Source organism: Aspergillus nidulans, chromosome III (genome assembly GCF_000011425.1).
Source record: "Aspergillus nidulans FGSC A4 chromosome III".
NCBI classification, from domain to species: Eukaryota; Fungi; Ascomycota; class Eurotiomycetes; order Eurotiales; family Aspergillaceae; genus Aspergillus; species Aspergillus nidulans.
Window position 1 is genome coordinate 3,100,589 of NC_066259.1, and position 15,586 is coordinate 3,116,174.

At 49.2% G+C, this 15,586-nt stretch overlaps 1 annotated feature.

The window, feature by feature from the left end:
- Positions 1 to 15,586: part of a sequence feature (contig 1.159 662..58286(-1)) that runs on past both edges of the window.

The window sequence follows — 15,586 nt, forward strand, 5'->3', positions numbered from 1 at the left end:
TCAATCTTTCACTTTCCCCTCCAGCTCTCCCAACTGCATGAGGGTTATTCCTCTTGATACCCCTGCCTTAATATATCTTTCATTTAGCATATTCATGGCTCATGGTGTTTGATTTATCTCATTCGTTCCTCACTTTCTCATTCCTGCCGCCTTTCCCCTGTGTTGTGTCTACCGAACGTCTCCGGCTCGTCTCGACCTCTATCCGATCTTGACATTCGTTGGCCGCGCCTCTGCGGATTACAATTTATACTCTCCTCCCTTACCGTTCGTCGCGCCATACTGATAACGAGTACGCCGGCATACTGGCTGTGTTGCCGGGTCGGCTCGTCGGAGCGGAGGCTCCTTAATATCTTGCATCTCTTGATTTCGCGCCTTGACGTCTCTACGAACGAGTCTTAAACCAGGATGGCTTCAGATAGCCTCCACCCGAATAGGCTTGAGCCTCCGCCACCTCCAATCCAACAGACGGACAGCAACATCTCAACGCCGACCAACCGCCAACGATGGGCGACTCATCGAGCCTCCACTGCCGGAGGTATGCGGAAACGCGTTTCTATCATGGATCGCTTCCACAAGCGCATGGAGAACAAAGATGAGAAGCGAAAGTCTACTCTGGCCAATTCGGCGGCGGGGCCATCATCACCAGTAAGCCCAAGTGAAGGAAACAGAAAGGTCTATGTCAATATCCCGCTCCCTGAGTCCGAAAGGGACGAGGATGGCCATCCTCTGGCGAATTATCCCCGAAATAAAGTCCGCACTGCAAAGTATACGCCTATCACCTTCGTGCCCAAGAACTTGTGGTTCCAGTTTCAAAACATCGCCAACGTTTATTTCCTTTTCATCATTATCTTGGGTGTAAGCCTCCCCGCTCTCTCCTCTTAATAGCTTTAATTGCGAGCGAAGCCAATACTGATGAGCCGCTAGTTCTTCTCTATATTCGGTGTCGACAATCCTGCCCTCAACACGGTGCCTCTTATAGTCATCATTGTCGTTACAGCCATAAAAGATGCAATTGAAGACTGGCGTCGAACGGTGCTCGACACGGAACTGAACAACTCACCTGTATATCGTTTAGTCGATTGGCACAACGTGAACTCCACCGAAGACAGCGTTTCTTTGTGGCGACGCTTCAAGAAAGCTTGCACTCGAGGAACCATTTGGACATACCGGAAGCTCAGGGTCTGGTTCTCGAAGAACAAGAATCACAACGAATCCGCATTTGCGGAACGGCGTGCTTCATTCTTAACCACCGTCTCTCCCAGAGCATCTATGGACTCGGAACATGGCGATCGCGGAGAGGAGGAAGCTATACAAATGACTCCTGTTTCTTCACCGATGCCTGATGCTCGTTCAGATTGGCCACTATCAAGCTCAGAAACAGACCAGCATTTACACCCTGATAAAGCGGCTCGTCGCGCTAGCATGGCCCCCTCAGATATCTCGGTAGGGGCTCCGAGGAAAGCTGGCAGCGTGGTTGATATGTCCAAGCAAATAGTTGGGAATGCGCGATTCAAACGTGACTACTGGAAAAGCCTTCAGGTCGGTGACTTTGTCCGATTGTACAATGGCGACCCCATTCCTGCGGACATTGTGGTGCTGTCAACGTCCGACCCGGATGGTGCGTGCTACGTGGAAACCAAGAGTCTTGATGGCGAAACGAATCTCAAAGTCCGACAAGCACTCCATTGCGGTCGAAAAGTCCGCCATGCGCGCGACTGCGAGCGGTCAGAGTTCATCATTGAGAGCGAAGCTCCTCATCCCAATTTGTACGCATACAACGGTGCCGTGCGCTGGGATCAACGGGACCCTGATTATCCCGATGCGCCTCGAAAGGAGATGGTGGAGCCGATCACAATCAACAATCTGCTCCTACGTGGCTGCTCTCTCCGTAATACTGAGTGGATTTTGGGTGTTGTTATCTTTACCGGCGTTGAGACAAAGATCATGCTCAACTCTGGTGAAACGCCTAGCAAACGTCCTCAGCTCGCCAAGGATCTCAACTGGAACGTTATTTACAACTTCATTCTCTTATTCTTCATGTGCCTTATTTCCGGTATCGTCAATGGTGTGGCATGGGCTTCGGATGAAGGGTCTCTTAACTATTTCGAAACCCCCTATGGCAGCACCCCTGCAGTGACCGGTATTATTACTTTCTGGGTCGCTCTGATCTTGTTCCAAAACTTGGTACCAATCTCGCTCTACATCTCGCTCGAAATCGTTCGCACAGCCCAGGCCATTTTCATCCACAGTGATGTTTTTATGTACTACGACAAGCTTGGTATCTCTTGCATACCGAAGTCTTGGAACATATCCGATGATGTGGGGCAGATCGAGTACATATTTTCCGACAAGACTGGTACTTTGACTCAGAATGTAATGGACTTCAAGAAATGCACAGTGAATGGAGTCTCATACGGTGAAGCATTTACCGAAGCTCAGGTCGGTCTCGTTAGGCGAGAAGGAGGCGACGCCGATGCTGAAGCTGCACGAGCTCGAGAAAAGATAGCCATGGATACAACTAGGATGATAAAGATGCTCCGACAAATGCACGATAACCCATACCTTCGTGACGAAAACCTTACTTTCATATCACCTGATTACGTTGCAGATATGGGTGGCCAGTCCGGCGAAGCTCAAAAACAGGCTACAGAACATTTTATGCTTGCACTTGCGGTGTGCCATTCGGTTATAACCGAGCATACTCCAGGAGATCCTCCGCAAATTGAGTTTCGAGCACAGTCACCAGATGAGGCTGCTCTTGTTGGCACTGCGCGTGACTGTGGTTTCACACTGCTTGGACGGTCCAATGATGACCTCATTGTGAATGTCATGGGCGAGGAGCGAACGTACACTGTTTTGAACACCCTAGAGTTCAATTCAACCAGGAAGCGAATGAGTGCGATTGTCCGCATGCCTGATCGCAGCATAAGACTATTCTGCAAAGGTGCAGATAGTATCATTTATTCGCGTCTTGCACCAGGGAAGCAACAGGAACTACGGAAAAAGACAGCACAGCATTTGGAGACTTTTGCGCGTGAGGGCTTGCGAACGCTTTGTGTTGCAGACCGCAAACTCTCTGAAGAAGAATATCGGGCATGGAGCAAGGAACACGACATAGCTGCAGCTGCGCTCACAGACCGTGAAGAAAAACTTGAAAACGTTGCAAGCGCTATAGAACAGGATCTCATGCTTATTGGAGGCACTGCTATTGAGGATAAGCTGCAGGATGGTGTACCTGATACAATATCGCTGCTAGCCAGAGCAGGAATTAAACTATGGGTACTTACTGGCGATAAGGTTGAAACTGCCATCAACATTGGATTTTCTTGCAACCTCTTGACCAATGAGATGGAGCTGATTGTCTTCAACATTCCCGGAGACCAACGGCATCAGGCATCCCGGGAATTAGACGAACACCTCCGCAAATTCCAGCTGACGGGGTCTGATGAAGAGCTTATTGAGGCACGACAAAATCACAAGCCACCTGAACCGACTCATGCTGTCGTTATTGATGGCGAAACCCTTAAGTTAATGCTCTCAGACGAGATGAAGCAACGATTCCTCCTTCTTTGCAAGCAATGCAAGTCTGTATTGTGCTGTCGAGTTAGTCCTGCTCAGAAGGCAGCTGTCGTGAAACTTGTGAAGGACGGACTCAACATCATGGCACTCTCCATTGGCGATGGAGCTAATGATGTTGCTATGATTCAGGCCGCTGATGTCGGTGTTGGTATAATTGGTGAAGAGGGCAGACAAGCCGCTATGTCGGCAGATTACGCCATAGGGCAATTCCGATTCCTTCAGCGTCTTATTCTTGTCCATGGACGTTATTCTTACCGACGCCTGGGAGAAACAACTGCCAACTTCTTTTACAAGGTACGTGCCCTGGCATACTTTTCAAAGTATTAAGCTGACGATTTTCAAAGAACTTGGTTTGGACATTCGCGCTTTTCTGGTATTCTATCTACAACGACTTTGACGGCTCATACCTGTTCGACTACACCTACATCATCCTGGTCAATCTTGCGTTCACTTCATTACCAGTCATCTTAATGGGTATTTTCGATCAGGACGTTGATGACAAAGTGTCCCTCGCCGTTCCTCAGCTGTATATGAGGGGCATTGAGAGGCTGGAGTGGTCTCAGGCGAAGTTCTGGTGTGTTTTTGTCCCTTCTTGTTTGTTTGGATTACTGAACTAATTGATGCAGGCTGCACATGGCTGACGGCTTTTATCAATCCGTGATATGCTTCTATATGCCATACCTTCTGTATGAGCCTGCGAATTTCGTCACTGAGAATGGGTTAGATGTCAGTGATCGCAACCGGATGGGCATCCTTGTTGCTTCCTGTGCCGTCATCGCCAGCAACACCTACATCCTTATGAACAGCTATAGGTGGGATTGGCTGACGGTACTTATCAACGCGATCAGTTGTTTGCTTATCTTCTTTTGGACTGGAGTCTACTCGTCTGTCCAAGCGTCAGCGCAGTTCTACAAATCTGCTGCTCAGACATATGGCACACTTACTTTCTGGGTGGTCCTCCTCTTGACGGTCACGATATGCCTTCTCCCTCGGTTCGTGGTCAAGTCCGTCCAAAAGGTGTTCTTCCCGTTGGACGTCGACATCATCCGTGAGCAAATAACTCAAGGCAAATTCAAATACCTCGATCAGTATGAGACGTTTGTACCGAAGGCAGCTGGCTCTGCAAATGATTCTGCGGCGTCCTCTGACTTGGGGAAGCCGGTCGATTCTGGTACGAGGCATAATCCTTTTTCAGATGATCAGCAGATTTATGCGGAATCCGTTGCCCCGACGGTTCGTACGCATAATCCGCGCGGCCAGAATGGTAGTAACGGAACCACGTATGCTTCTAGTATTGACACCACCCGGCATCCACAACCGCAGGCAGTCGACTACGTACGATCCTCAGCTGATCGGACACGACATTCATTCGATAGAGCCCGGCAGAGCTTCGAAGCAGTCGATGGCTTCGCCTCCGCCAACACGTTAACGCGCGTGGAATCGTCCCTTACTACAGGTGCTCACCGGCCGCAAAGCCCTCATAGCCCGCTCAAATCGAACTGATCCTCCATCATTTTGCGACCAAACGCAATCTTAACTCCTCCATTTACTCCCATCATGTTTGACGGCTCCATGTCGGTTTTTTTTTTTGCCACTGCGTTCTGATCTGTTTCTTATTTTCGTTTGACGAGTAGTCTTCTGCTTCTTTGCTTGTCGCACCATTTGTCGATTCCCCGATAGAAGGCGTTCGGTATACACATATGGGCGGTTGGGTGCAACTTTACTTTTTTCTTATGCCTATTATTTCCATCCCGAGTTTTCCCACATTCATCCTTGTCCCTGCCCTTTGTTTATGTTGCGGCATACAGCATTCCTTAACTTTTCCTCTACCTTCTTCCACTGTACAAAAAGCACTTTTGCGAACGCATCCCCGCCTTCAGCCCCTGTTGCAGCTACGCTTCATAATCTTTCCTTCTTATACATAATTTTGATCGATTGCGAGTCTGGTTACGTCGGAGTCAAGCTTGGACAAGAGAGGCCACATGTGAGAAAGACGTTAATTGACGTTAATGTACTCTTGCCAATTCTACAAGCCACTTGTAACTGTTGGCGACCATTTTCATAAACCTTGTGCTTTCAAAATCCCTGCTTACCCTTTTTGTGAGGGCTATTTTAGAGCTTCTTGTTTTAAGCCGCGTCTGCGCGTAAAGTGCCTTCTAGCGTGTCTGACCGCCCCATCAAGGTCCGGCAGTAAATTGGCTGGTTTGCCAATAATTATTTTCTTTCTTCAGTCAACTACCGGAACTTGATTCTCGAGATTTCTCATCTCACTTCAGAGGTATACCACTCCGGGTCTCATGATCCGCTAGAGAATCTCGCTTCGCCTCTGGATCGGTCTCATCACGCCGCGGCGTACTCCCAACCTACGGAGGGCGCGCGTCTATCGCAACAACCTCGAAAAGCTCAGTTTCCATAAGCTACGATGGTCATCTAAGCTCCTCTCAACAGTAAAAACAACCCTGTTCTTGGGTTGTTACTATAATTGATTTTCGCGCCTCGTATCTCACTTCTACAAAGAGGAATGTGCTGTGAATCCTTTTTGCCCGCTTATGGAACATAATACCTCAGTTTTATTAGTGGATAGCCATGGAGTTCATGAAAATTGTCGCGTAAGGATCGAGTATCCGCCTTTGGCTTCGTTATTTTGCCGTTCCAGCTTTGATGCTAAATGATCTTTTGCTGCTAGGAAGCTTCGCGCGTTACCGGATGAGGTCCACATCCTATGCCCCCGGCAGAATGACGATGACCATGCGCGATATGACGATGAGAACGAATTGCACGAGTCCGGCCGAAAAGTCGCTGAGATGGTGGCAGAGGCGAAAGAACGCCGAGAAGAATTCTTATCCTGCATGCGGATCCTAGCTTATAATGAGGAAGTTGAGGAGCTACAAAAATGGATTTGGCAGAAGATAGACGACACGCTGGAGAAGTGTGACCTCTGCATCAAACAATATTACATGGGAAAAATCTGGCTTATGGAACAACTCAAGGAGAACTACGACGATGAAGACATCGAAAAGTTCTCTCGCATGCTAGACGAGTGTGATATTAAACGAATAACGAGGAACCTGGCGACTGCGACGGCTACCTTAAGAGCATTACCAGCGGATCAGATTGGGCTGCATGTGCTTGACCGAGCGTCACTACTGTCTATTTTTGAGACTCTGAGTTGCGACGCTATGCTGCGCAATGACAGCTTGTTGACGGAACACTTCGACGAGCCTTTCAGGTTGATTCAGACAAAACGTACTCTCAAGGTTTCAGATTACATCCCAGCTGTCACCCGGTTTCTCTTTAGTACAAATCATAGTCGCAGTCACTGGGCCGTTCATTCTTGGATGCGGTACCAGCGAGCTCCTACTGCGGCGGAGTTTGACTGGGCAATCAAAGAGGGACTCCTTGATGCACTTAGGGCAGCATCTCAGCAGCCGGTACAGATAGCTGCCATTCAGCGACTTTGGCGTGGCATGCAGTTCATTGCCAAAAGATTGGACAAGGAACAAATAACACACAACTTACGTGCTTTGGAAATCGACCCCTGTCGCCTGTCTGTCGAACACCTCGCGTTCCAAACAGCTAGTCTGCGATGGACTCTCAACACCATTCAGATCTTTCTAGAAAAGACTCCTGGAGATTTCTGGGATGCGATGCAAACAATATCGCCACAGGCAATTGTTGAGGTTGTTTTCTATAACCCCCAACTCGAGTCCTTCCTCATGGAAGCTACCGAAGGTCAGGCATATGAGAAATTGGCTATGAAGGATATGCTCTCATGGGTCAACCCGTTTATGTCGTCGTTGAAAGGGCCGCACCAACCTACAGCATGCAGGTCGCTAGTCTATCAACTCATTGATCGACTGCAGGATACACGTTTTCCAAACTTAGCGAGGTACCACTGCTTTGAGGTCGGTTTGGTTAGCCTGCTCCATACGCTTCGCAGTTTTACCGACCATGAATCGTCAAGAGAATCAGTAGCACGTGTCGTTCTCTCTGAGACATTAGGAGTTGTGAGCGAATACATTAACACAATCCTGAAGCCTCCGCAGTTCAATGTCGAGCAGGGGCGACAGCGTGCAATAAAATCACTCTGCATGGATGTCATTCGCAACACATTAGCTCTTGAGTGTCAGTCTCTGAAGAGTGATTATGAAGTTATCCTCAAGCATGGTTCCCTCCAGCATGGTGTGAGCACATATTCCTCTTCTATTTGGGATGCCGTTATCATGCACCTCCATGAGAATGATTTAGCTCTTTCGACATCCGCCCTTCTAGGAATTCTACCGCTGGTCGGTCTAGAGAAATTCTCCTTGAAAGAGGGGACAAAGCCGGAAAAGACACACTTTAACACTATATACGGTCATCTTACTCACATCTCGTGCCAGATCATTGAAAGGTTGGCCGATTTCAAACCAGAACATCTTGATGAACTTTTCAAGAGTCAGGATACTGGCAGTGCTCTTGTGTCTACTCTCTTCGCAGCGGACCACAATACCTATCAAGCCGCTGTAGACCTCATCAAGAATGTTAGCGGCCAGTCTGCTCGGAGAGACGCGATCTCCCACTTGCTACAGTCTTTCTTCACTACCACGTTGTACGGGCTCAGCTGGTCCTTCCGACGGATTTCTAATATGAAGACGTTTGCCTCGGCACCGAGAATGATACACACCGGTACTGATATTGTGGATATCCTCTGTGATACTCAGACCGGTATTCTCAGAACTCGGAAGCTTGTGGATCGCAAAGAAACATTATCTCTTCAAAAGCTCTGGGAATATCTTTGGCAAGCTTTGACGACCATATTCTACGAAACGGAAGAGTGGCACCGACGGGGTAATGACAAAGCAGTGATGCTGGAGTTTTGTCGTGACAGTATCCAGTTTGCTGATCTCTTGTTCAGTCAGTATGGTGTCTTCTTGAGCGCAGTTATCGACGCAGATCCTACTCAGGAGGCCACTGCTCGAGAAAATTTCCTTAAGCCCCCAACGGCGACGATGAGCGGGATGGCCAAGTGGCTTCGACTCAAAGATGAGTATCTTGCAACAACATTGGTTGGCCTTGTGTCCAAGATTCTTCGTCGCCTGGGCGAACTAAATGTGACCACTCTGAAAGAAGATGCTCTGAGCTTCATCGAGGGAGTCGCAATCAACAACACCGTCAAAACGATCATTACCCCTCGGGAGAAGGCCGAACTTGTGAGAGCACTGGAGGCCTACTATAAGAAGCCTGTGGTGACTGCATCAACTGCCAGCCTCAAGAAGCAAAGCATGATCACGGCATTTGCCAAGCCAGCCGAATCTTCAGCTTCGCCAAGCCCTTCAAGAGCGACTGACGAGTTTAACGAAAGCGATGTTTCAGACGATGTCCTGTTGCAACTTTCCCGATCTGTCGAATTGAGCAAGGAGAGATTTGCAACAGCCGAGGCGAAACGACGGGCGGAAAAGCCTGTCAGGCCACTTTCTGTTACGCCCAAGCCAGTTGCCACTCCAGCGCCGATGAAATCGAGTTTAGCTATTCAGTCATTCCGAGAAAAGCGCGAGAAGGAAAGAGAAGCCAAGAAGAAGCGTGACTTGGCTGAATTGGCACGTCTGAAGAGGAGTGCTCCAACAGGCGTCGCCGAGCAAACGGCCATGCAAGGCTCTGCAATTACTGGACTTGGGGTAAAGGGCAAGGACCACTCTGCTCCTGCTGATAGCATGATGGTATCATCCGGCTCTGAGACCGAATCGGAGAGTGAGGACGAACTAGATAGGGAACTCTTTGGGCCTAAAGCAAGCTCGAAGCCGGACGCAGTGAAGGCCTACGAAGAAAGCAAGAAGAAATCATTGAAGATCCAAGGCCCTGTTAAAAAGATCAAGCAAGTACGTTCTGCAAAGGATATGCGTGCTCGACTAGCTCCGGATCTCTCCTCCTTGCACCGTACTCTCCTTTCCTGGGACTTCTTTGCGACCGGCGATCTCCCTCCGAGCTCAGGACGCACCGATTACAGTCTTGTCTCTAACTCCTTTCGAGATCCCATCGAATATCAGAAGACATTTGAGCCCCTCTTAATACTTGAAGCTTGGCAGGGCTTCCAGGCTTCAAAAGAAGAAGGGGGTTTTAAAACTTTCGAAATCAAAGTGGCAACCCGGTTGTCTGTTGACGCATTCGTGGAAGTGAATACGAATATGATAGGAATGGACGTCAAAGATACTGGTGTCTTCGAAGCAGATTTGGTTTTGCTTTCTAAAGCGAGCAACCCTGCAACGAACCCATCGGTGCCTCACTGCTTAGCTAGGGTTGCTAATATCAGTAAGAAAAAGGGCGTGGTTGAAGTTTCTTACAGGGTTAATCCCGGTAATCCTTTCATCAATTCCCTGGGCCCTGGTGCAACAATCTATGGAGCAAAGATAACGTCGCTCACGCCGCTTGAGCGTGAGTTCGGTGCTCTTATGGCCCTTCAATATTACGACCTCTGCGAGGAGATTGTCCGGGCCAGGCCTTCGCCTATTCTTAACTACTCGGATGCGAGCCTCAAGCCTTTGGTGGATAACTACAATGTGAACCCTGCGCAGGCAAAGGCTATCAAATCTGCTATGGACAATGATGCTTTTACCCTGATTCAGGGCCCGCCGGGCTCAGGAAAGACAAAAACCATTGTGGCTCTTGTAGGAGCCCTTTTGACCAATGCCCTAAAGGATCAGGGGATTGTGATAACACGCCCAACAGCGGCAATCAATGCACGGCCTGGAGCACGAACAACAACCTCGAAGAAGCTCCTTGTGTGCGCGCCCAGCAATGCAGCGGTGGATGAATTGGTTATGCGATTCAAAGAGGGCGTCAAGACGATTCATGGTCGTCACGAAAAGCTATCAGTCATTCGCCTGGGACGAAGCGACGCAATCAATACTAATGTCCTGGACGTTACTCTCGACGAACTGGTGAATGCTAGGTTAAAGCAGACGTCCGGGGAAAAATCTGGTGAAACGGATCTGCAGAAAATCTACGTAGAGCACAAGGCTGCAGATACTGCGTTTAAGGAGGTGCGCTCGAAAATGGACCAGTGCAGGGCCCAAGGGCTTCCTGTCCCTGAAGAGTTACAGCGAGAATTTGATCTGCTCAAGAAGAAAAAGACGCAATTGAGTCACCAGATTGACAACGCTAGAGACAAAAACCATTCTGCAGCCCGCGATGCCGACCTTAATCGCCGACGGATCCAACAGGAAATTATTGATGGAGCTCATGTCATTTGCGCCACGCTCAGTGGTAGTGGGCACGAGATGTTCCAAAACTTGAGCATTGAATTCGAGACTGTTGTGATTGATGAGGCGGCCCAGTCGATTGAACTTAGCGCTCTCATTCCTCTGAAGTACGGATGCTCTAAATGTATTCTCGTTGGAGACCCCAAACAATTGCCACCTACGGTCCTATCCAAAGTTGCATCGAAGTACCAGTATGAGCAGAGTTTGTTCGTCCGCATGCAATCGAATCACCCCAACGATGTCCATTTGCTGGATATTCAATACCGTATGCATCCAGCGATCAGTATGTTCCCGCGTACAGCATTCTATGACGGCAGGCTACAAGATGGTCCTGATATGGCTCGGCTGCGTACTCGCCCATGGCATCAAAGCGAGCTCCTCAGTCCGTATCGATTCTTTGACGTGCAGGGTCTTCACCAGAGCGCGCCGAAAGGTCACTCATTGGTGAACTTTGCAGAATTGAAAGTTGCGATGCAGCTATACGAGCGCCTACTAAAGGATTTCAAAGAATATGACTTTAGCGGCAAAGTTGGTATCATCACGCCATATAAAGGACAGCTGAGGGAGCTGAAAACCCAATTTGCCAACAAGTACGGGAATGCTATCTTCAACATGATCGATTTCAATACTACGGATGCCTTCCAGGGTAGAGAAGCCGAAGTCATCATCTTCTCTTGCGTTCGGGCCTCGAACAAAGGAATTGGTTTCTTGTCCGATATTCGTCGTATGAACGTCGGTCTAACCCGCGCAAAATCATCCCTCTGGGTTCTTGGTAACTCGCAGTCGCTGGTCCAGGGCGAATTTTGGCGCAGTTTAGTCACGGATGCTCGTCAGAGGAATGTCTACACCGATGGTGACATCCTGAAACTCCTTGAGAAGCCTCAGTTCACCGGTTACAAGAACGTTGAGATGGCTGAAGCCGATGCGTCAGATTCTCCAGCACCATCAAGGCCTCTTTCTGCTTCGTCTGTTTCTCGACCGCCTTCGGTGTCTCTTGAGAATCTTCCGCCGGAGTCGCCTGTCTCTGCAGGTGCGTCAGGAAAGGACACGCCGCCACTTACCAAACCTGAAGGACCGTCAGGTGGCGGTAATGGCTTGGACGAGACACGCAATTGTGGCATTTGTGGTAGCTTTGCCCATATGACTCCTAACTGCGACAACGAGGAGTCGAAAGAAATAGCTCGTGGTAACTGCTTCAGATGTGGGGAAGTTGGTCATACGAAATTCAACTGTACGGCAGAACGTTGTACAGAATGTGGACAGTTTGGCCATACCTCACAGACTTGTCGCTCTACTAAATTGTTGTCGAAGCAAGAGAGAATGAAAATTTCGCGGGAGGAGCTCCAACACTCCAGGAATCAGAAGCAGCGCGCGGAAAAGCAAAGGCTCAGACAACTCGGTGGTCATGACCCGAAGGTGCCTGTTATTTCTGTGTCCATGGACAAGCCAAAAACCCAGGGCTCCGACGCCCCTAGCAAGCGCAAACGTACCGACTCGCCCTCTTCTAATGCTTCCAAGGCCCCACGAACGAGCAAGGGTAATCAAGGTGCGCCGCCGAATGCACCAAGCGGTCCGAAGACCCAGCGGCGGAGAGTCGATGCGGATGTTCCTCCTCCAAGCAGAGAGGTGAGTCCATATTCCATCACCTCGAACTCCATCAGATCTGACTGACGCCTACTCAGAATCTGATGAAGCCCTCACGTGACGGGCCAGCGTATGCTCCGCTAACTGACAGTAAACCAACTGGCGGTCCACAGACAGGCCCAAGTCCTACGAGCGTATGTTTAGTAACTAATACACCAGGTTACAAATCGGGCTATGCTAATGTATCGCTTTTCCATAGCTTACTCCTCGTCCACCGCAACAACGGCCAGGAAACGGAGTTCGACCGCTCCAGCCCATGCGGAAGAAGAAAGACGCTGACCCCTTCATTCGGCCAAAGCGTCGATAAACATTGTGAGTGGGATATCGCCCGCTTGATGTTACTACCCCTTACATGCATATATCCTGAGATGCAGCTGCTGGAACGGAACCCCCAGAGCTGCATCATTCTCCCACCCGCATCTTGCGTCCAGATTTTCTCCTCAATCCTCAATGCGTACTTGGCTCGTCACGCATTCTGCTTGGAATTTTTCTCCGGCCTCCTGCATCGCCCGTAACTAGCAGGCTCCACAAATTCGTTTCTTGCATGGATCTGTGCTGAATGTAAACTCAGCGCAGACGGTCACTTAAACATGACATCATTAAATACACGCAGCAAAAGCATATTGTGGCGTTTGGGTTATCGCTTTCTGATCCCTTTACTTTCTGATCCTCTCTTTATTGCATGTCTCTGGGACAGTGGTCTTGGGTGGCAGATCCTGGAAGAGGGAAGGGAGGCGGGTTCCATGTGCATATACCCGGTTCTTAAACAAGACGAGGTTATCTTTCTCGTAGATAGAGTATGGCCCAAGTCCTGTGGCTCGGCAGCTGCCACAGCACTGAGGCCGACAACAGACTTCAAAGTAGCCGAACGCTCGCTCACAGGCCATTGGTCTAAGGAGCGTACGACTTGCAAGTTTAGAACCGGCTCTACTGCTCTGTCACCACTTGTGAATTCCCCTCTTGGAGAAGCTCGAGACTCAGAAGAGGTACAGGAAACTAGCGGCGCTAGACGATCCTTCGACGCGTACAGCTTATACCGTCTCGTATCCCAAGAACCATACGGCACACCCGGTCTAGCTGCAGAAGAATGCAGTGAACGACTCGTATACCAACGTCAGCTTAGCCGATGAAACAACAATTTAATGCCATAGTTACAACTGCACCGACTGCAAAGTAAGAGCCGGAGCCAAAAGAGACCAGTAAATGATCGAGTCGTACGATGTTTCGACGGGGACAGATGAATATTAACTCTGGGGACCAATCTCATGGTTAGAGAGACAGATCAATGGCTTCCAAATGATCGCTGCAGGGAAGGGGGCCTGTTCTCACCGGCGCATCGAGTCGAGTCTTCATTGTCTTGCCCCTTTGAGCAATCGGTACTGTACACCATTTCAATATTGCAGGAATCCAGGCCAATCCCTGTTTATTGGTTCCTATTCGTTGTCTTGATTACATGAACTCCAATGGCGGCAATCCTAAGGTTCGCTCGAGGCTTTAGGCAACCAGCCCAGACAGCAAACTGAAGGCTGACTGTATTTGCTATAGTTTGTACCGTCAGCCTCACTCACCGGTCCTCTGTCTTTAAGGTCAGTATTAGCTGTCGATATCTTGAGTGTGAATTGTTTCCTATAGTACTCGAACTACTGATTCTTTATTCTTTTAGACTCGAGCCAAAAATCTCTAATTATTGCCGTAATAGGATGAGTCTGAAAATTGAGGCGTCTTTAAGTGGTCCCAGTGGGGAGCAGTCAGCAACTGCCAACTGCAATGTGATCTGTCACGCCGCATCTCGATCCCTCCAACACTCTCCAACTTACGCTCCCGCTATCACTCCACTACACTTCAATATTGATTCGATTATCCTTTTCATCTCTTTCTTTAAGGATTCGGGGATCCACTCTACAGAGTTTGCTCCTCCAGTTTATGCAAGTGTCGCAAAATACTCCGTACCATGACGAGGATTCCATCTGTCTGCCACTACCGTTAGCGTCAGCGCCGTGTCTCTCCATTTCTCCTTTTGAGGGCTCTGTCTGGTCCATCGGGAGCTCCAAGTCACCAGCTGGCTGAGCAATGACTCCAATGAGAGCAGCTGTCCTCACCCTCTCCACTTGTTACTCTGATCATTATCCCCCGGTAATCGATCCTCGTCCCTCCGAGCTGTTATGTCCGTGAAAACTTACATCTGTTCTGCGTCAGCCATAGGATTAATTGAGCCTTAATGGTCAATTGTAGCAATCGACCATTAAGCTCTTAAAAGGGAACCCGTATCCCATTGCGGCCTGCGTTCGGGAATTATTCCAGGTGTCCCTTACGTCGAGCCCAGGGACATCCATGCCTTCTCAAAGCCCGATCAGGAACGATCTCTCGAGTCCTACGTTGCACAACGGGGAGACCCATGCGGTTCCCATCGCGTGCGCGGGCGAATCGTTTCTATGGAGCGACTTCAAGCTCCTAGCTCTTCTCTTTGTGTCTTTGGGATTTGCACTACCTGAATAATGAGGCAGGCGGCAGGCAGCATCTGCAAAGGAAGGCTCTTTGAAAGACAATAGGTTCGAAGTCAATAACTGAGTCCACGCTCTCCAGCCTGCGGTCTCTCTCCGGGGCCCATCACTCCCGAGCAACACTTTGAGCTTGGACATGATATAATCTATCAATACCTTCCATGGGATCATCTCCTTAAGAAACCCTGTTTGAAGTTTCCTCGCCAGGCATGAATAAAACCGGGATCCAGGATCGCCCCTCAACCGTCGTTTAGCAATCTTTGCTTTTCCCGCCATGGTCCCCTCCAAGACTAACTTCCTCTGCGGTCGATCAATAGATCCACCCGCCGTGCAGTAGACACTGCATGGTTCATTGCCAATGCCTCCCCTCTGTTTGCCCTGGTGGCATCGATTCCTAGCGCACAGATTAATGGTCCTTCTTTTGTCCAACATTATAACTCAATTATCGAGAGTCAACTAAAATTGATTCCAATTGGTCCTGCATTGTCTCTACATTTTTGCATCGAGCGCCCATTCGACGAAAGATATCTCCGAAGTCAGGAAGAATATGATAGCTCAATTTCTTGAAGAGTTCCTTCTTAAACCTGGGCGAATCTGCTGTACCTCTTCACCCAGAGAGCTTTT